Genomic DNA, 23082 nt, shown 5'->3' with positions numbered 1-23082 from the left:
AAAAAAATTGTTCTGATCCTTAGTAACTTCAAACAAGACAAATTGGTTTTGCTCATTAATCTGTAATTTGGGCAGGATTTAGTGGGGATAACCTGTCTTAGCTCTACATTGCAACAGCTGAAGTGGATGAAAGGCTGAGCGGTAGAATCATTTGAAGCTTCGTTCACTCACTGGGCTGGTGGTTGAGGCTGGCTGCTGGCTGAGGACCTCAATTCCACCCCATGTGAGCCTATGCATGTCATCTGTCTGTCTAGGCTGCTTTATGCTTCTTCACAGCATGGTTGCTGGTTGCTTAGGGACGACGTTTCTAAGAATGCGATCAAGAGAGACAGGTGGAAGATATAGCCCAAGGATTCAGTCTTGGAAAACAATATGGCATCATTTCTACCGTAGTCTGTTGGATGAAATAATCTTAATCCCCCACCCAGATCAAAGGAGAGGTACATAGATCTCACCTGTGGATAGACAGGAGTGTCACTCATATAAAGAAAGCATGTGGAATGGGCCATCGTTGGAACACATTGTCTTCCCAGAAGAGCTTGGTAATCTCATTATCCTTGGTTGCTGGAGTCCTAAAGGAAAGGCAGGAAGACAAGAAAGAGGCAGGCAAGTTCTTGTTGAATTAACAGGTTTAAGAGCCACTTTTGTGGTCAGCCAGCTTAGACATATAAAAGTCCTATCTTGCCCTTACTAATTCTCCTAACTTCTGGTCTTTCTTGCATCATTTAATTCTCCTATATTTTGGCTTCTTTATGTTCTAAATTCAAATGACTCTCTAGACCTGAAAAAAAAACGACCACCATGGGACTTTTAATCTTTTTTAATCTTGTTCATCATGATAAAATACCTAAAACTCAGAACTAACTCTAACACAAGTTCACATTCTACTAGTTAGTTGCTTAGCTACTTAGCTAGCCAGGCGTGCTATGCTCTTTAGATAGCAAAAAGAATACCGAACCCTTTTATTTTGTAAGGTGGATCAGGGTGTAGAAGATAGGTTCCCTGGGGCCTGATTCATATTGTGCCCTTGTTTAAGACTCATAATGTTGTTACACAGACAACTGAGCTGTAATTGTAGCATTCAGATTCCCATTTAAAATAGATCCCATTTCCCTGAGGGAAATCATCCAACTCGTGTATTTTCCTGAGTGGGGCATCAGAAATGCTTCTGTCAGCTCATACATAGTATGACACTTCATTGTGAAGGCAACTCTAGTTTTCACATCCTTGCTGCACACCCTGCAATACATTTAAAGCTTGAGGATCTCCATTTCTAACGTATCCCAGATTCTTTCCATTTTCCTTTGATGCCTACTATACCTTCCCTGACCCCCAACTCAAATTCTGAGCTGTAGCTGCGTTCTGACCCAGGTTTTATTGTTCCTTATGGGTCAAACTGATAATAATTGTTCAGTTGTAGTACGTAGAAGTATCAGTCCAGAAACTCAGGTGTGCAAATAATTATTTTGAATGAATAAATGTATATTAGTAGTTTGAGCTTCCTGTTTCACTGGGTGGTGGAACCTGATGTTGAGCAGGCCAGTCTCCCGGCTTACCATCTTTTCCCAGGTTCCTGGTGCCATAGATGTTCCCCTGGCCTTGGTACATGGCCAGGTAAAGCCACAGTTCTTGGTCATTGCTGTGGTCTAAATGTTTTTGTCCCCTTAAAATTCACATGTTGAAATCCTAATCCCCAAGGTGATGGTAGTAGAAGGTGAGGCCTTCGGGGAGATGGTTAGGTCTGAAGGCAAGCCCTTGTGAATGTGATTAATGCCCTTAGAAAAGAGATGCAAGGAAGATCCCTTGCCCCTTCTACCATGTGAGGTCACAGTGAGAAGGCAACATCTAGGAATCAGAAAGCAGACTCTCACCAGACACTGAATCTGCCAGCAACTTGATTTGGGACTTCTCAACCTTCGGAATTATGAGAACTACATTACCACTGAGTTAATAGTATTGTGTGATGGCAGCTGTAATGGACTAAGACAATCATTTTCCCTCCACATGAAATACTGGAGATGTATAATACCTCTTTCTAGACATGAATTCATGTCTGATGAACCTCACCAAACGATATTCTCAGGTCTGCCTCTCAGGTATTGCTATGATCTTTAGATAACAAAAAGAATACTGAGTAGCTTTCCCAAGTAGACACATAGAAACTCAGTGGGGACAAATTATTTCACCAGTTTCTGCAGGCAAAATCATTTATAGCTCCCCAATTCTGAATGGAGGGAAGGGAGGCAGATGAAGTCCCTTGAGCCCTACCTGTCTCCACATGCCACATGGACAGTTCTATTCTATTGTTCCTTCTCTGTGTTGGAGTGTGGAACTCAGAATCTCACTCTCCCTTGGGCTTTACCCTGGAAAGTGACTCATATAGGGTTCCAGCTGCCCTTTCTCCCAGCTCATTTTGGAGGTTCATAGGCCTGTTCAGGTTTGTGTTAGACCGTAGCCTCTGAAATCTTTGTCTAACCTGGAAAAAAGGGGAAAATGTGGAATAGGCTGGCTCTTTCTGATCAAAATCATTGTAATATGACTGGACCTTGCCTTTTAAAATCTAGTAATTTGAATCCTGTGTCATTCTATATCATCTTTAAGTACAAATGCAATCAACTGAGGGTAGGGGGAGGAAGTCTACAGTTTGAATAAACTAAAAACAGGCAATGAACAGCAGTCAAAGGTTCCTGCTCTTCTTTTTCTGTTTCAACAATTCTCCCAGGAACTTGAGATGTTTCTTTGTACTTCCACATGTATCATCTTCTCTGTACTTACGTTTCCATTTACAGACTCATTGCTACTGCCTTGTAGGGCTATGACACCTGCCCTCCTCCCCACCTCCAGAGGTCAGTTTATGCCTCTACCCGCTGACATTCTCCCCACATCCACACTTATATCTGGTTGCCAGAAAATTTCTTTCCACAAATTTATGATGTAGTTACATCTGTGTCTACATCCCAAGACTTCCAGAATACTTTCACTTCGTCTCAAGTTCATTTCTCCAGATTTGTAGAAGACTGAAAGAATTAAGTAACATGTCAAGGTCACAGACTGGTAGGTGGCAGAATGGCCTGTGAAATTCATGGCTATGAACTGAGCTGTGTCTCTGAAATTTGTACGTCAAAGCCCTAACCCCTAATGTATGCTATTTTTGAGATGAGGTCTTTGGGAGGTACTTAGGGTTTGATGAGGTAATAAAGCTGTGCCCCTTATGATGGGATTAGTATTCTTAAAAGAAGGGAAACAATAGAGAGGTAGTGCTCTCTCTTCTCCTCTCTCCTTTTCTTTCTCTCTGCATGTAAGGATGCAGCAAGAAGGCAGCTGCCCTCCAGACAGAAAGACTCTTGTATGAATAGGCCAGCACCTTGATCTTAGACTTCTCAGCCTTCAGAGCCAGGAAAAAGAAATTTCTGTTGTTCAAGCAATTTCTGTTGTATTTAATCTATAGTATTTTATTACACTAGGCTGAGCTAATGAAGACATTCATGTTTCTTTTCTTTTTTCTCCAACTTACTGCATTTCCTTCTTATATTCTCCCATGACTCCATGATAAGGTACTATCATCAGTTGCCTCCCATTGTGCCTTTCAACAAAAAGATCAGAAAAGGAGAAGGGTCAATTGATATACAGAAAAAATTTTTTCCTTAGTGAAATTGCCTATTTCCTCTCCCCATGTCCCTAATTAATCCTTGAAACCAGGCTTCCTGGTTGCTTGTAACAAACGGAACCTACAAGAATATGGAAGTAAGTTTTGCTAGCAATATGCACTCTGTTTTGCTAGGCCGGACTTTAATGCAGACTGGTAAGCAGGCATATCTGAGCTGGTAGAAGTGTACACTCCTGCTGTATTCCATCATGTGGATCAAAGGTCAAAGCTAATAGCACTTACATAATAAATGTGCTTTTTTAAAGTATGCATCATTTAAATTTGAGGGAAATGAGCAAACCTGGGAAGACTACAAGGGATGTACTTTCCTGACAATGATATCATCAAAAAAAGACATTAAGAAACGAGAGGAAATCTTCAAGATCTCAACAAGAGACTGTTTTAGAAAAACTAGTCATCAAATTTTGCCTTTGTGACTGGCATGGCCACTGTTGTATTAGCATATAGGTGGGTCAGGATATAGTAGGGATTAAGGACAGATATGGAAATACAGGGATGGGGAGAAGAAGGATTCCAGGAAATAGGACTTTGAGAAAAATAGAGGACTTTATACAATTTCAAGACTTTGAGGATAACTGTGGTTTAATCTCTCAACATAGGTTTCTGGGTTTTGTTGTTAATGCTTTTTCAAGGTAATAAATTCCAGTGGGTGCCACAAAAAGCCCCTCTTCTTCTATCTTGCTCCTAGAGAGATCATGGAGACTAGGAGGGTGCTGGATCTGAGAATTCAGCATGAGCCCTAAGTGAATTCAGATGATACTCTCAATCACTATTCACTGATCCTCAAAGAAAGTCTATGGGACACAGGTGTCAGAATTCTCTGGTGTTAAAAATACAGTGTATTGGGTTCCAGTCCAGGGGAACTGAATCCAAATCTTTAGGAATGGAGTACAGGATACTGATTTGTTTTGCAGGGTCTCCCTGTATTACCCAGGCTGGTTTCAAACTCCTAGACTCAAGTGATCCTCCTGCTTCAGGTTCTCAAGTAGCTGGAATTATAGGCATCCATCACAGAGCCTAGCTGGGAATGGAATTTTTACATTTTTATGTTCATATGTATGCATGTATGAATGAATTATTTAGTGGGTACATGTGCAGGTTTGTTACAGGGGTATATTGAATGATGCTGAGGTTGGGGTTTCTACTGACTCCATCACCCAAATAAGGAACACAGTACCCTGTGGGAAGTTTTTCAGTCCTTTTCCTCCTCTCGTCCTCCCCACTTTTTGATTCCTCGGTGACTATTGTTTTCATCTTTATGTCCATGTGTATCCATGATTAGCTCCCACTTATAAGTGAGAACATGTGATATTTGGTTTTTTATTTATGTATTAATTCACTTAGGATAATAGCCTCCAGCTGCATCCATGTTCCTACAAAAGAAATGATTTTGTTCTTTTTTATGGCTGCCTAGTATTCCTTGGCATATATGTACTGTATTTTTTAATCCAATCCACCACTGATGGGCACCAGAATTAATTTAAGTCTGTGCTACTGTGATAAACATATGCATTCATGTGTCTTTTTGATAGCATGATTTATTTTTCTTTGGGTAGATACCCAGTAATGGGATTACTGGGTTGAATGGTAGTTCTATCTTTAGTTCTTTGAGAAATCTCCAAACTACTTTCCACAATGTCTGAACTAATCATGCCAACAGTGTATAAGTGTTCCCTTTTCTCCGCAATCTTGCCAACATCTGTTATTTTTTGACCTTTTAATAACAGACATCTGACTGGTGTGAGAAGGTATCACATAGTGGTTTTGATTAGTGTCTCCCCACTAACTGGTGATGTAAAGCTTTTTTTCCTGTACTTATTGGCTGCTTGCATGCCTTATTTTAAGAAGTGGCTGTTCATGTTCTTTGCCCACTTTTTAATATTTTTTTTTCTTGTTGATTTAAGTTTCTTCTAGATTATGGATATCAGTCCATTGTTGAATGCTTAGTTTACAAATACTTTGTCCAATTTTGTAAGTTGTCTGTTTACTCCATTGGTAGTTTCTTTTGCTGTGCAAAAGCTCTTTAGTTTAATTAGTTCTTAACTGACGATTTTTGGTTTTGTTTGCTTTTGAGGACTTAGTCATAAATTCATTGCCTAAGCTGATGTCCAGGAGAGTATTTCCTAGGTTTTCTTCTGGGATTTTTATAGTTGGAGGTTTTAACATTTCAGTTTTTAATTTATCTTGAGTTAACTTTTGTATGTGGTGAGAGGTAGAGGTCTAGTTTTACGCTTCTGCATATGGTTAGCTAATTTTCTCAGCACCATTTATTGAATAGGAAGTCCTTTCCCTATTGTTTATTTTTATCAACATTGTCAAAGATAAGTTGATTGTAGGTGTGTGGCTTTTCCTCTGAGTTTCTTACATTTTATTGGTTTATGTGCCTTTTTTTTTTTCTTAACAGTACCATGTTGTTTTGGTTACTGTGGCCTTGTAGTTTGAAGTCAGGTGATGTGATGCATCTGGCTTTGTTCTTTTTACTTCAGATTTCTTTGTCTGTTGTGACTCTTTTTAGTTCTATAAAAATTTTAGAATTGTTTTTTCTAATTCTGTGAAAAATGATGTTGGTAATTTGATAGGAATAGCATTGAATCCATACATTGCTTTGAGCAGTATGAACATTTTAACAATATCCATTCTTCCAATCCATAAAAATTGGACATTTTTTCATTTGTTTTTGTTTTCTATGATTTATTTCAGCAATTTTTTATAATTTTCTAGAGATCTTTCACCTCCTTGGTTACAAGTATTTGTAGGTATTTTATTCTTTTGTGGCTATTGTAAATGGGATTATATTCTTGATTTTGCTTTCAGCTTGAATGTTATTGGTGTATAGAAATGCTACTGATTTTTTTACATTGATCTTGTATCCTAAAACTTTACTGAAATTGTTTGTTCGATCTAGGAGTCTTTTTTATGGAGTCTATACAGTTTCCAACATGTAGAATCATATCATCAGTGAAGAGAAATGATTTGATTTCCTCTTTTCCTGTTTGGATACCTTTTATTTCTTTGTCTTTCCTGATGGCTCTGGCTAGGACTTCCAGTGTTACATTGAATGGGAGTGAGAGAGTAGACATCCTTGTCTTGTTCCAGTTCTTAGGGGGAATACTTCAATCTGTTGCTGTTTTAGTATGATATTGGCTATGGGTTTGTCATAAAAGACTCATTATTTTGAGGAGTGTTCCTTTGAAGCCTAGTTTTTTAGAGTTTTTATCATGAAAAGATGTTAAATATTATCAAATGTGTTTCCTGCGTCTATTGAGATGATTGCATGTTTTTTTTTGTTGTTGTTCTGTTTATGTGGTAAATCACATTTATTGACTTGTGTATGTTGAACTAAACTTGCATGCCAGAAATAAAGCCCATTTTATTGTGTTGAATTAACTTTTTGATGTGCTGCTGGTTTCAGTTTGCTGGTAGTTTGTTGATAATTGCTACATCTATGTTAATCAGGGATACTGACCCATTGTTTTATTTTTTTGTTGCATCTTTGCCAGATTTTAGTATAAGTATACTACTGGTTTCACAGAATAAGTTAGAGAGAAATCTCTCCTCCTTAGTTTTGTGGTATAGTTTCAGTAGGATTGGTACCAGCTCTTCTTTGTACATCTGGTGGGATTCAGCTGTTAATCCATATGGTCCAGGGCCTTTTTCGGTTGGTAGATTTTTTATTACTAATTCAATTATAGAACTCATTATTGGTCTGTTCAGGATTTCAGTTTCTTCCTGATTAAATCTTGGAAGGTTGTGTATTTTCAGGAACTTATTAATTTTCTCTAGATTTTCTTGTTTGCGTTTATAAAGGTGTTCATAATAGTCTCTGAGGATCTTTCGTATTTCTGTGGAATTGGTTGTCATGTCCCTTTCACTATTTCTGATTTTGCTCATTTGAGTCTTCTTTTTACCTTGTTAATCCAACTAGTGGTCTATTGTTTACACTTTCAAAGAACCAACTTTTCAAAACTTCATTGATCCTATGTATGATTTTTGGGATCTCAGTTTTATTTATTTCTGCTCTGCTTTTAGTTATTTTTTTTTCTTCCGCTAGCTTTGTGTTTAGTTTGTTCTGGTTTTTATAGTCTCTTTAGATGCAAGGGTAAATTGTCAATTTGAGATCTTTCTTTTTGATGTAGGCATTTAGCACTATAAACTTTCCTCTAAACACTGCTTTTGCCACGTATCAGAGGTTTTGGTATGTTGTGTCTGCATTTTCATTTTTTTCAAATAATTTTTTTTATTTCTGCCCTAATTTTGTTGTTCACTCAAAATTTATTCAGGACAATTCGTGTAATTGTGTGGTTTTGAGAGTTCCTCTAGTATTGATTTCTATTTTTATTCCACTGTGATCTGAGAATATGCTTGTTATGATTAATTTTTTTTAAATTTATTGAGACTTGCTTAATGACATTGCACATGGTCAATCTTAGAGTATTGGGGTGGGAAGAACCCATATTCTGTAATTGTTGGGTAGCATGTTGTGTAGATATCTAATTAGTCAGGTGTCAAACTTAAGAACTTTTTTGTTAGTTATCTGTCTTTATCTGTCTAATGTTGTCAGTGGGGTGTGGAAGTCTGGAAACTGAATATTTGACAAGAATCTTTCAAAAATATTTTGTGGTAAAGTTTGAGAGCCCTGTATTATAAGCGTCTTATTGTCTAGAATGGTGCCAAGCTCCTATTAGTCATCAAATGATTATTGCAGTGAATTAATACATCTCCAGTATGTAGCCTAATTACTGACACATGATAGGTTTCAGTTAATGTTTGTTGAAGGAAACTTTATGATAGCTTCTGGTTCTTAAGAGGCACTTTGAAATGAAAGAATCCATCTATTCACCTACCAAGCCAACTGTCTATTCACACATCCATTCAAGTTTTGGGGTTTGGCATAGCAAGGAGATACTGCAAGGGAAGTTTGTTATACGGGCAGAAATTCTTTATTTGTTTAGGAGAGAGTCTCAAGTAGAATTATTAGGTCAAGGTCATTAACATTATAGAGACTCTTAATGAACACTTATTGTCAAATATTCTTGCTCCATAGCTTTTACACAGACTCTCCTTAGTTCTCATAACTTGGTTCCTAGCCCACTGCCTGTATGATTCCCTGAATGCATGAACACCTTTGCATTTTGCTCAAGGTTGATCAGCCTGCCTTAAGATATTGTTTTTATTGTTTCTACTCTCGATCCTCAATGTCTAATCAAACCCTTGATCCTGGTACCCCTACCAGCCCTGTCCAAAGAATGACCACTCCTGGCATGACTGAAAAATTATGGCCATTCTCAAAAGACTTAACCTGGTGAACAAATAAGCTGTTGTTGTTGTTGTTGTTTTAACTCAGAAGACCACTGGCTGTTAGGTTCTTTTCTTTTTTTTTGTCAGTTCAACATTTTATATATTTATTTTTATACTTTAAGTTTTGGGACGTGCAGAATGTGTAGGTTTGTGACATAGGTATACATGTGCCATGGTGGTTTGCTGCACGCATCAACTCGTCATCTACATTAGGTATTTCTCCTAATGCTATCCCTCCTCTAGCTCCCCACCCCACAACAGGCCCCAGTGTGTGATGTTCCCCTCCCTGTGTCCATGTGTTCTCATTGTTCAACTCCCAATTATAAGTGATAACATGCGGTGTTTAGTTTTCTGTTCCTGTGTTAGTTTGCTGAGAATGATGGTTTCCAGCTTCATCCATGTCCCTGCAAAGGACATGAAGTCATCCTTTATATGGCTGCATAGTGTTCCCTATGGTGTATATGTGCCACATTTTCTCTATCCAGTCTATCATTGATGGGCATTTGGGTTGGTTCCAAGACTTTGCTATTGTGAACAGTGCTGAAATAAACATATATGTGCATGTGTCTTTATAGTAGAATGATTTATAATCCTTTGGGTATATACCTAGCAATGGGGTTGCTGGGTCAAATGGTATTTCTGGTTATAGATCCTTGAGGAATTGCCACACTGTCTTCCAAAATGGTTGAACTAGTTTATACTCCTACCAACAGTGTAAAAGTGTTCCTATTTCTCCACATTCTCTCCAGCATCTGTTGTTGGCTAACTTTTTAATGATCACCATTATAACTGGTGTAAGATGGTAGCTCATTGTGGTTTTGATTTGCATTTCTCTAATGATCAGTGTTGATGGGCTTTTTTTTTCATATGTTTGTTGGCCACATAAATGTCTTCTTTTGAGAAGTGTCTGTTCTTATCTTTCACCCACTTTTTGGTGGGGCTATTTGTTTTTTTCTTGTACAGTTGTTTCTTTGTAGATTCTGGATATTAGCCCTTTGTCAGATGGATAGGTTACAAAAATTTTCTCCCATTCTGTAGGTTGCCTGTTCACTCTGATGATAGTTTCTTCTGCTGTGCAGAAGCTCTTTAGTTTAATTAGATTCAATTTGTCAATTTTGGCTTTTGTTGCAATTGCTTTTGTTGTTTTAGTCATGAAGCCTTTGCCTATGCCTATGTCCTAAATGGTATTGACTAGGTTTTCTTCTAGGGTTTTTATGTTTCAGGTCTTATGTTTAAGTCTTTAATCCATCTTGAGTTAATTTTTTGTATAAAGTGTAAGGAAGAGGTCCAGTTTCAGTTTTCTGCAACTGGCTAGCCAGTTTTCCCAACACCATTTATTAAATAGGGAATCTTTTCCCCATTGCTTGTTTTTGTCAGGTTTGTCAAATATCAGATGGTTGTAGATGTGTGACATTATATTTGAGGCCTTTTTTTTCTGTTCCATTGGTCTATATCTCTGTTTTGGCACCAGTACCATACTGTTTTGGTTACTGTAGCCTTGTAGTATAGTTTGAAGTCAGGTAGCAGGATGCTTCCAGCTTTGTTCCTTTTGCTTAGGATTGTCTTGGCTATGAGGGGTCTATTTTGGTTCCATATGAAATTTAAAGTAATTTTTTCTTATACTGTGAAGAAAGTCATTGGTAGCTTGATGGGGCTAGCAATGAATCTGTAGATTAGTTTGGGCAGTATGGTCATTTTCACAATATTGATTCTTCTTATCCATGAGCATGGAATGTTTTTCCATTTGTTTGTGTCATCTCTTATTTTTTTGAGCAGCAGTTTGTAGTTCTCCTTCAAGGGGTCCTTCACATCCCTTGTAAGTTGTATTCCTAGGTATTTAATTCTCTTATAGCAGTTGTCAATGGGAGTTCACTATGATTTGGCTCTCTATTATAGGTATATAGGAATGCTTGTGATTTTTGCATATTGATTTTGTATCCTGAGACTTTGCTGAAGTTGCTTATCAGCTTAAGGAGATTTTAGGCTGAGAAGATGAGGTTTTCTAAATAGAGGATCATGTAATCTGCAAACAGAGACAATTTGACTTCCTCTCTTCCTATTTGAATACCCTTTGTTTCTTTCTCTTGCCTGATTGCCCTGGGTAGAACCTCCAATACTACCTTGAATAGGAGTGGGGAGAGAGGGCATCCTTGTCTTATGCTAGTTTTCAAAGGGAATGCTTCCAACTTTTACCCATTCAGTATGTTATTATCTGTGGGTATGCCATAAATAGCTCTTATTATTTTGAGACGTGTTCCATCAATACCTAGTTTACTGAGTGTGCTGCTGTATTTTATTGAGGATTTTTGTATAGATGTTCATCAGGGATGTTGGACTGAAATTTTCCTTTTTTGTTATGTCTCTTCCAGGTTTTGGTAATCAGGATAATGCTGGCGTCATAAAATGAGTTAGGGAGGAGTCCTTCTTTTTCTATTGTTCGGAAGAGTTTCAGAAGGAATGGTACCAGCTCCTCTTTGTACCTCTGGTAGAATTAATTTGGCTGTGAATCTCTCTGGTCATGGGCTTTTTTCGGTTGGTAGCTTATTAATTACTGCCTCAATTTTAGAACTTGTTATTGGTCTATTCAGGGATTCAACTTTTTCCTGGTTTAGTTTCAAAGGGTGTATGTGTCCAGGAGTTTATCCATTTCTTCTAGACCTTCTGGTTTATTTGCGTAGAGATATTTATAGTATTATCTGATGGTAGTTTGTATTTCTGTGGGATCAGTGGTGGATATCCCCTTTATCATTTTTTATTGTGTCTATTTGATTCTTCTCTCTTGTCTTCTTTATTATTCTGGCTAGCAGTTTATCTATTTTATTAATCTTTTCAAAAAACCAGCTCCTAGATTCATTGATTTTTTGAAGGGATTTTTGTGTCTCTATCTCCTTCAGTTCTGCTCTTCGTTATTTCTTGTCTTCCGCTAGCTTTTGAATTTGTTTGCTCTTGTTTCTCTAGTTCTTTTAATTGTGATGTTAGGGTGTCAATTTTAGATCTTTCCTGATTTCTCCTGTGGGCATTTCGTGCTATAAGGGCATGGAGGAATATTTACCAAGCAAATGGAAAGAAAAAAAAAAAAAAAAAGGTTGCCATCCTAGTGTCTGATAAAACAAACTTTAAACCAATGAAGATTTAAAAAAAAAAACACACAACAACAAAAAAAAAAAACAAAGAAGGGCATTACATAATGGTAAAGAGATCAATGCAACAAGAAGAGCTGACTCCCCTAAATACATATGCACCCAATACAGGAGCACCCAGATTCATAAAGTACGTTCTTAGAGACGTACAAAGAGACTTGGATTCCCACACAATAATAATGGGAGACTTTAACACCCCACTGTCAGTATTAGACAGATCAACAGGACAGAAAATTAACAAGGATATTCAGGACTCAAACTCCGCTCTGGTCCCAGCAGACCTAATAGATATCTACAGAACTCTCCATCACACATCAGCAGAATATACATTCTTCTCAGGACCACATCGCACTTATTCTAAAATTGACCACATAATCTGAAGTGAAACATTCCTCAGCAAATGCAAAAGAACAGAAATCATAACAAACATTCTCTTAGACCACAGTGCAATCAAATTAGAACTCGGAATTAAGAAACTCACTCAAAACCGCACAAATACATGGAAACTGAACAACCTGCTCCTGAATGACTACTGGGTAAATAACAAAATTAAGGCAGAAATAAATAAGTTCTTCGAAACCAATGAAAACAAGGACCACAATGCACCAGAATCTCTGGGACACAACTAAAGCAGTGTTTAGAGAATCTTAGGTCCTTCAGGGCAACTATGATGGCTAATTCATCTCTATGCCTGTGGCCCCAAGGAGCAAGCCAGGATCTCCAATATGCTGTGTAGCCTCACAAAAGGGCTCTGGCAATCCAGAGGAAACCCCAATCCTGAAGTAAAAGCAAACTTTCCTGTTATTTACTGAGTGTCTGTTTAGTGTTTGACTGTCATCTTCCTTGTTGAAATCAATAGGAGACTCAATGAAGTGAAAATGAAATCAATATTTAATTCCCACTGGTAAGAGATACTGCCATGGCCTACGTTCAACTGCCAACTTTCCCTAATTCCAAAGGGTAATAGGAGCTGTGCCATCTCAGCCTCATAGCCAAGACTCATATCTGCAATTTTTTGCTTACTGATTTACTACATTCCTACCACGTGGTAAATGTTATGTTGTACATTTTAGCATGCTCATACAGCAAACCAACCAGTGATTTATCAGTTCAGTATTTAAAATGTGACATAAAAAAGGCTAAATATTTTGTTGTTGTTGTTGTTTTGTTTGTTTGTTTGTTTTTTGAGATGGAGTCTCACTCTTTTACCAAGGCTGGAGTTCAGTGGCACAACCTTGGCTTACTACAACCTCTGCCTCCCAGGTCAAGTGATTCTCCTGTCTCAGTTCCCCTGAGTAGCTGGGACCACAGGCACACACCACCACACCTGGCTAATTTTATCTATTTTTAGTGGAGCCAGGGTTTCAACATATTGGCCAGGCTGATCTTGAACTCCTGATTTCAAGTAATCTGCCTTCTTCAGCCTTCCAAAATGGTGGGATTACAGGCGTGAGTCACGGCGCCCAGCCAAAAGTGTGAATACTTTAAATATACAATCTCATTGAAGCCTTACAACCACATTTTGAGATATGTACTATTGCCTAATTCTACACATGAGAAAACTGTGGCATGGAGAAGTGAAGAAACTTACCCTGTTACAGTATTATAGAATCAAGATTTGAACCCATGTCTGGGTAATTCTGTATCTTGTGTTTTTAACCACTGTGTTTACTATCTCCCATTTCTTAGATGAGGAAACAGAGACTCAGAAATAACATTTCCAAGGTCCCACCCAGAATTCAAGTGTTTCATTTCACCTGAAAAAGTCCCTTTAAAGTGTGAGTTAGAATTCAGTGGTTGTGGTTATTCCACTTATTCAGGAGCTCTAATAAACAGGGCCCTTAATTTTATAGGGAATATATAGTTGAAGACCCACTCCTTGTCTTTACAGAGTATATATCTAGTTATTGGCAGTATGACAAGTAAGTAAAAATAGAATACAATATGTGGAAATCCAGGGGTGTCACAGCTGGTGACTCTGTCGAGAAATCTTTGGCAATAGGAAAACACAGCTATTAAGGAAATGCATTTTCTTATATAATGGGAACATCATAGGGTGTTCTGGGGGGTGGTTGATTCCACATTCCAATGTCATGAGAATGCATATGCAGGTTATTGCCCTCTTTCCACTCTTCCACTGCTATGTGTCCTTCAGCTAACTTCTCTTACTGTTGGGTATTTGTGGGAGTATCAGTACATCCAGAAATGACCATGAACTGACGGATCAATTGACATTTCTACCTATGTGTCTTTTTAAAGTGAGAAAACTTTCCCAAATATTCTCTGCATGTTTAAGGGAGTCTTTTGTTAGAATCTTGTATATACCAATCCCCCAAACTAATAGTGTCTCAGGAAATGAGACAATCATAACTGACACAGAGAACCCACCTGACAGGGCTGATGCAACTGGAGGAGGATGGATACCTGGAAAAAAGAAAAAAGAAAAAAAAAAAGGGTTTCATTTGGAACAGATAGGGGAAATAATGAACATTAGGATGATAACCAAGAGGATTGATTGCTTTAGTTAAAAAAATATATATAATATAGTTATAAAGTAGTCCTAGGCACTGGCGGAAGTGACCACTACTGGGCGTGCAGAAGGCTTAGAAATCATGGTAGGCCCAAGGGAAGCTCAGAACCATAGACACAGGAGGCACCACCGTTCACCTGGCTTCCTCCATAATTCAACTGACAGCTCTTCCAATTACTGCCTTTGCAGTAAGGGGAAGAACACTTAACTTCCATCTGCTCTAATTTCCTTCCTTTCATAGTAGGCGTCTCTGTCAGGCATTGAAAAACTGGACTCTTTACTCTTCATGCACAGGGGGACTAACAATTAATATTGCTCTAACCGTAGAATAGTGCAGAAAACATACCTGGGGAATTTTACTCAATGAAGATACTGTGTAAGTTACCCAAACTACAGAGTCCAAAGGGGATTTCAATCCAGCCCATGTTTTACTTGTCCAATCATGCACCTTGGCAGATACTTGTGTCCACCCCGAGTAAAGCATCATCCCACAAGGACATTATCCACCTGCAAGTCACAAATCCAGGGGTCTACAACTGCGTAAGGTGGGAAGTGCCTTTTAAACATCTACATGTGGGTTCATAGGAGCCCTGCTCCTCAGGATGTTTAAGGAGAGAAACTGGTGCTCCTCTAACAGGACTTCTTGGGAGACAGTGTACAAGAATGGTAGGCATATGTTTCTAACTCTTTTTAACCCACTCCTAGTACCAAAAGTGTGTGGTGGCTCAGATAATGGGCTTTGGAATCAGAATATGGGACTTGGTTTCTGAAGTCTGCTCCTTTTTAGCTATCTTACTTTGTGTTTCTGAATAAGTTTGAGATCACTTACCAGTTGTTAGATAATCCCAGGAAGCATGGTAAGATAATGGGGAACAGAAGATAACCAATAACTATTACCACTATTGGTAGCTCGGACTTCAGTTCACCAGGATCTACATGAAGAGCTTTGTAGGACACAACTTGGAATTGTCTCAGTAAGGAACAAAAACTGGGATATTATCCAATGACTCCTATTTCTCATTACATAAGGACTAATTCTGGGGACACGTGGAAGCCAGCCAACAAGATAACCCTTAAAAATCTCTGCCTCATAGTATTTGGTATTTATGCCCTTGTGTAATCTGTTCCTCTAATGTATCAGGATTGGTCTGTGCAACCAACAGAATATGGCAGAGGTGATAGGATGTCACTGCTGAGGCTAGGTTATAACAGACAGCATGACTTCTACATTGCTTTCTCTCTTGGATCACTAGCTTGGGGGCAGCCATCTGTCATTGAGGAAGCCAAATGCAGAGGCTCATTTGGCTCCTATTGGCCTCCTGCCCACAGTCTTGAGTCAGTGATCTTGGAAGTGGATCCTTCAGCCCCAGTCCAACATTCAGATAACTGTAGCTGTGACCAGCCCTTCAAGGTGCAGTCTCATGAGAGAATTTGAGATAGAATCATTTGACTATGTTTCTCCCAGATTTCCCACCCTCATAAATAGTGTTAGATAATGAATATTTGTTAAGTTACTATGCTTGGGGTAATTTTTTTGGAATAATAGATAACTCATACATGGTGTTAACTTTCCAACATTTCTGAAATGTTGCTTCCATGGGCAAGACAAGCTCCTGTGGCCAGAGAAAATCATCAGGAAAGGGGCACAGATGCTTGAGGAAAGAAGTTTACAGCACACACCAGAATGGCTCTTCAGAGCTGCAGGTAATGTCTGGAGGAGTGTGTGAGGACAGGGTACCAGGCCAGCTGTGTAATCTTAAGCATGATTATTCACACCTCTCAACTTGAGTTCTCTCCTCTTTTGGCCCACTCTTCTTCACTTCCTGATTTTAATCTCTTCTTCTTTCCTCCCTTTTATTTATTTATTGATGGATTGACTTTTGAAGGCAGCTACCCTCTTAACTAAAACTAGGGTTCTAAACTCTCAGTTCAGGCTAACCCAAAAGGGCTACTTTAGCAAAGTGACAATGAATCTTTGTTTCTACTAAGAAGCTATTTTAGAACCTCAGTGTGTCTGATTGCGCAGCTTGAGACAGAAGGGGGTGTCTACCATAACAGATTCAAGGAACTTGGCAGAAACTCTTCCAAAAATAAATCTATCCATTAGTCAATCAATAAGGCAAATGACTAGGTTTAACTACTAAACCAGTCTCAATGTAAGGGTCCGCAAGCACTTGTTTTTCATGTTGTGTTTACCAAAACAATTGCTGCATGAATTAGACTTTAGGTCAGTTCCATAAAATACTTAGAATCTGTGCAGTAGGAGGTCCTGTTCTACCGAGATGGAATGCACAAGCTTACTCTCCTTTGGAACTCAGGTTGGCAGGGAAGGTAGCCCAGGAACTGAGTGTTTTAGTGTAGATTATTCAACTAGGCATGCAGATGTATATCTTTAGAAGAGAAAGTCTATTGCTTTTGACTAATAGGCCCCCCAAATTTAAGAACTACTGATGTAGGCCAATATGGTCTGCAGTTTGAATCAACATGGCAAAAATTTGAGCTTCAGCAGAGTTATGTTTTGCTTTTTCCCCCCTCCCCACACCAGAATAGTCTGGGCAAGATGAAAATAGTATTTGGAAGGAATGTTCCCAGCAGCAGTATCCAAAATTTAACTGGTTGGAGCTTATCATCTACTTGTTTATGCTGATTCCATGATTAAACAAGAGTCTCTGCCTAGGTCATTACTCCATTTTATTTTATTTTATTTTTATTTGTTGAGACGAAGTTTCACTCTTGTTGCCCAGGCTGGAGTGCAGTGGCACGATCTCAGCTCACTGCAGACTCTGCCTCCTGGGTTCAAGTGATTCTCCTGCCTCAGCCTCCTGAGAAGCTGAGATTACAAGGGTGCGCAACCACGCCCAGCTAATTTTTGTATTTTTTTATTAGAGATGGGGTTTCACCATGTTGGCCAGGCTGGTCTCAAACTCCTGACCTCAGGTGATCTGTGCGCCTCATCCTCCCAAAGTGCTGGGATTACCAGCATGAGCCACCATGTCCAGCCCGTACTGTATTTTGATACACAGGACTTTGTCTATGTCCTGCTTTAGCTGTTCCTGCTCCTGGGCTACGAGCAACCATACTAGGCTAGGGAATCTGCATCAGCAAAACTCTCCCTTTTCACAAGGATAAAAAATATCAAAGTTTAATTTAACCAGAAGTCTTATTTGGAAAAAGCTTATAGACATGTTGGCAGTTTTAAAATATTGGTAAAATTGTATTCAAATCAGTAAACATCATTGAGTGCCTGCAGGTTGTCTGAGTGCTGTAGCAATATGCTGTGCCACAGCAAAAAAAAAAAAAAAAGAAAAAAAAAAGATAAAAGCATGTACAACAAAACAGTGTAATCGGTTTTTGAAGATTCAGAAGGCATACTGGCTGTTTCAGAGGTGCTACCTATCATGGATCTTGTTATTTCTGTTTTTGTTCTTTTTGTAACAAAATCAAGTGAACAAATGCCAGATAAACTCACATTGTTAAGCAGGTTATCAGAATAGAGACTTGGTAGAGAGGATGTGATTTTTGTGCTTGACTGCAACTAGTAAGAGAAAATCCAAATTCTTACTGCACTTTGTGTTCATGTTTCTGAGAGGAACTCTCAGCTGCCCCCACCCCAAAATTAACTGTCCCTTTGCTAAATGATGCAAAATTTGGTTCCTCTTCATGGACCTCTAAAATTAACTTTCAGATGGTTGATTCTTATAGATGAGATCTGGGATTCTAAATACTCAAAGGCCATAGACTATGTCTGTTGAGGTGATTTATTGTACCCAGAACAGCAGAGAACAGTGAGACTACAATAGCTGGGTAGACTATACCACTCTCCACTAAACCCTCATCCTGGCATTTATTCCCCAGCCTCTGGCAAGGCTTTATGTGAGTTTCTGAAAAAAATGTCACTAGAACAGTGTGCATAATTCCATGAAAAAGATGTGCTTTTCACCTTACGATCAGGAAGTTCTTCTAAACGTCTTGATGAAGTTCTCCATGCTTTCTTTAAAACCAGTCTCTTGGCCGGGTGTGGTGGCTCATGCCTGTAATCCCAGGACTTTGGGAGGCCAAGACGACTGGATCACGAGGTCAGGAGTTCAAGACCAGCCTGGCCAACATGGTGAAACCCCATCTCTACTAAAAATAGAAAAAATAGCCAGACATGGTGGCAAGTGCCTGTAATCCCAGCTACTCGGTAGACTGAGGCAGAGAATTGCTTGAACCTGGGAGGCGGAGGTTGCAGTGAGTTGAGATCATGCCACTGCACTCCAGCCTGGGCAACAGAACAAGATTCTGTCTTAAAAAAAAAAAAAAAAAAAAAAAAAAAGTCTCTCACCCATCACAGAGAACCTGGTAAAAGCAGACCACTGAAATGCAGAAGGAGGAGTTAAAGTCTTTAAACACTAGGGTTCTTTTAACTTCAAGAGTTCATGGGAATTGTAAATGATATTGGCACTGAATTGAATTTCAAAGGGGCTTGTCTTACTGAATCATTAAAATATTTTGTGTATGTCTGTGGCACACTAAAGAAATACTGTCTGTATGGACTTTCCTTGATTTCATCAGTATAACAAGGCTAACCAGTAATTTATAAAGTACTTTTATTTCTATTATCTTAAATGCTCCTTTTAATAACTTTGCAAAATAGATTTTATTATAATTCCATTATAAAAATAAGATCATGTTTATAATCAAAAGACAGATAATAACAAGTATTGACAAGAATGTGGAGAAATCATAATTCACATATGTCACTGTGGGAATGCCACATGGAACGGTTGCTTTACAAAACAGTTTTATATTTTTTCAAAAGGTTAAAAATGGGATAACCAGATGACCCAGCAAATCTATTCTTAGGTATCTACCCAAGAGAATCAAAAGCATATGTCCACACAAGACTTGTTCATAAGTGTTCACAGCACCATTATTTATAATAGCCAAAGAGTGAAAATTACCCAATTATTCATCAACTAATGAGTGAACAAGTAAAATGTAATATATTCATACAATGAAATACTTGATGGTAAAAAAGGAATGATGTAATGATGCATGCTACAGTAGGAATTATACTTGAAAACATTTTGCTAAGTGAAAGTAGCTAGATACTGAAAAAAAATTCACATAAAATGTCCAAATAGGCAAGTCCATAAAGACAGTACATTAGTGGTTGGCAGGACTAAGGTGAAATGAAAATGGGAAGTGACTGCTAATGAATCTGGGGTTTTCTTTGCAGCGATGCAATGTTCTAAAATTAGATAGTAGTGATGGTGCATAACTTTGGAAATACTAAAAGCCACTGACTTACAGATTTTAAAATGGCAAATTTGATGTATGTGATTTATATATCAATTACAAAAAGATATGTAAAAAAGACAAAATAGAATCCTTGAGGAATTATTTAATTCATCCAGCAAACGGTATCCATTGGCAGAAGAATGGATTATTTAAAATTTGCAGTATATTCAGACACTGGAATAATACACAGCAGTAAAAGGAAAGAATTACAGATATAGGCAAGGGCATAGATGAATCTTCAAAACATAATATTCAGTAGAAGAAAAAGCAAGTTGAAGAAGTACATATAGATCATTCAATAAGTTAATAAAGATTGAAAACAAATTCACAGATATGTTTGTGTGTAAAAAAAATATGTATATTTAAAATAAAACCAAGGATTAGTGATTTCAGTGATATGGGGGCCAGGAAAAGTCAGGAGTTTGGCAAAATTCAGGTTCTTAAATTAAGTGTAAATATGCCAGAGATCAACATTTATCATACTTCATTTCATAGTGTACTTTTTTTTGCATGCAGATGTAATATGGCATTAGGTGAAACCATGTAAAAATGCTATTTTTCTTAGTCAACATAGTCAAATACCAGAAATTACATATTATTCAAACTTTTTTTTAAGTAAGAAGAATAGAGATTTGGAGCCAAACAGACACTAAATTCAACTCAGGGCATGCTTTTGGGGCCATATTTTATAACATGCTTTGTTAGATTTTGGTGGGAGTGAGATTTAAATAGTAGTAATATTTGCAAGAATGGCTCATTTTTATTAGATGTACCAGGCACGATGTAAATTTTTACAACAACTCTGTACGATTCATAGTTTACAGAGAAAATCTAAGGTTCAGTTTTAATAACTTACCCAAAGTGACTGTGAGTGGGTTAGTGGTAGTTTACATGTATTTTCCACTGTCTTCTGTAGAAAACTGACTCCAATATAAAAAACCTAACTAGCCCTTTCGCTCCATTTGTACTGTGACAACCTAAATCCAATCGACCATCTTTTTTTCTCTCAGCTACTACAAATCTCCAGTGTTCCCTTAGCTGCTTTAGCTTGCCTTCAATCACTTAGAATGAAATCTGCATTTCTTACTGGTGTCTTCAAGACTGTAATAATTTCCTGGAGCTGCTGTAACACAGTTTCACAAACTGGAAGGGCTTACAGCATATACATGTATTATTTCACAGTTCTTAAGGCTAGAAGTCCCAAATCAAGAGCATGGCCATACTCTATCTGGAACTCAGGGGTAGAAACTTTCCTTGCCTCTTCCTTGCTTTTGGGGTGGCTGAAAATTCTTGGCATTCTTTGGCTCACAGCTGCATCCTGGCACCCTCTGTCTCCAGCATCTTACGGCGTTCTCCCTGTGTCCATCTCTTTGTCTCTATTTTCTCTTTTCATGAGGACACTAGTCACATTGCATTAGAACCTACCCTAATCAAGTATGACCTCATTGTAACTGCATTACTCCTGCAAATACCCTATTTCCAAATAAAGTCACATTCTGAAGTACTGGGAGTTAGTACTTCAACACGTCTTTTCAAAGGACACAATTCAACCCATAACAAATACCTCTCAAGACCTTCTCAGCTGTCTATGATTCAGTGTTTTTCTCCCCCGCTACACCATTATGCTGATCTTCTTTCAGTTTCTGGAGCAGCCTTGTTAGTTTTTACCACATGGTCTTTGAACCTGCTGCTCTCAGCCTGGAATAATGCCCTCCCAAGGCCTTCCTACAGCCTGCTCCTTCTCTGTCTTTAGGTCTTAATTTAAGATAGCACCTCCTCTTAGAAGTGTTTTCTATTCCACCCTCTCTTAAGCATGCTGTTATTCTACTTTTTCATTCTTTTTCTTTTTAATTCCCTGAGTTTCATGCCTAGCATTTAAAAAAAAATTTTTTTTTCATTTATGTATGTATATATGTATGTATGTATGTATTTATTTATTTATTTTTAGACAGAGTCTCACTCTGTCACCAGGCTGGAGTGCAGTCACGCAATCTTGGCTCATTGCAACCTCCACCTCCCAGATTCAAGTGATTCTCCTGCCTCAGCCTCCCAAGTAGCTGGGACTACAGGTGTGCGCCACCATGCCAGGCTAATTTTTTGTATTTTTAGTAGAGACGGGGTTTCACCATGTTGGCCAGGATGGTCTCTATCTCCTGACCTCGTGATCTGCCTACCTTGGCCTCCCAAAACGCTGGGATTACAGGCATGAGCCACTGCGCCCAGTCCATGCATAGCAATTTTTATTTATAAATAAATTATAAATTTGTTTGTAAATATTTCATTATTCACTTGCCTGTTTTCTACTCCCCATCCTCCCACCGTGGCCATACCCCCAAACATAAACTCTATGAAGGGCTGGTATCCTGATTCTTTGGTTCACAATTGCAGCACAGTACTTGTCACACAGTGCTTGTTACAATAAGCTTTTATTTGAATGGATGAATGAATGAACAAATGAATAAATGAATAAGCCAGAAGCCATTATGGTGTGTCCTATCTGAAATCTACATCCCTGTTAGGGAGTCAGTTTTACATAAATGGTTCAGACCAGAGACGTTAGTAGGAGACAGAACTTTAAATTCCACCACTTACTGTGTGCCTACTGCAAGGTACTTGACTCTTCTAAGTCTTGATTATATTGTCTATAAAACAGGGTTCATCACAGTACCAATTTGGCTCAGTAAATTAGGAGAAGGTGAAGTAGCCGGGCCATGAGTGGTGGTGGAGGTGACAATGAGAGGAAAATTTGGGAATGTATCCAAAAGCAAAGATATAAGATGGGCTGGCCAGGAGGTTCCCAAAGGACCAATCCTGTCTTATGCAGCTTCCTTACCTGCTCTGAAAACATGGAGGACAGCATCATCCTGAGGCCACGTTTTCACTTTCCAGCCGCGCATTCAGCTAATTGCTTTGGCAGCAATTCTGCCACCAGACTGCAGGCCTGGAAACCCACCCCTTTCAGATAATAGTTCACATCCTTGAAGTGAAAAGACAGCAGTCCATGAACTGCGAAAGATCCACACTTCTGATTTTATGGAGTAAAACTTAGCAAGAGATTGTGAAGGAAGATTTTGCCAGAATTTAATAGGAGGAGAGAATTCTATAGATACACCTTTCCAAAGCGATAAATCAACATGCAAACCTGTAGCCATGGTGAGCGCTTG

At 38.5% G+C, this 23082-nt stretch overlaps 1 protein-coding gene and 1 long non-coding RNA gene across 20 annotated transcripts in view; one reads left to right on the top strand and one right to left on the bottom strand.

The window, feature by feature from the left end:
* Positions 1-23082, top strand: part of GRM7 (glutamate metabotropic receptor 7) — an 888361-nt gene that overhangs the window by 667243 nt on the left and 198036 nt on the right. The window lies entirely within an intron of this gene.
* On the bottom strand, positions 47-14788 carry LOC110742247. Of its 5 annotated transcripts, XR_004181806.1 has the most exons (4): positions 14494-14788; positions 3515-3583; positions 456-572; positions 47-307 (listed from the first exon to the last, which is right to left on the bottom strand). It is a non-coding gene; the product is annotated as an uncharacterized LOC110742247 (long non-coding RNA). The 5 variants fall into 5 exon arrangements; XR_002519699.2 differs by lacking the exon at positions 3515-3583; XR_004181805.1 differs by lacking the exons at positions 3515-3583; positions 14494-14788 and adding an exon at positions 2269-2323.

The sequence above is a fragment of the Papio anubis genome, chromosome 2 (genome assembly GCF_008728515.1).
Source record: "Papio anubis isolate 15944 chromosome 2, Panubis1.0, whole genome shotgun sequence".
NCBI lineage: Eukaryota > Metazoa > Chordata > Mammalia > Primates > Cercopithecidae > Papio > Papio anubis.
The sequence above is the reverse complement of the archived record's forward strand: the minus strand, read 5'-3'. Positions and strand labels throughout refer to the sequence as shown.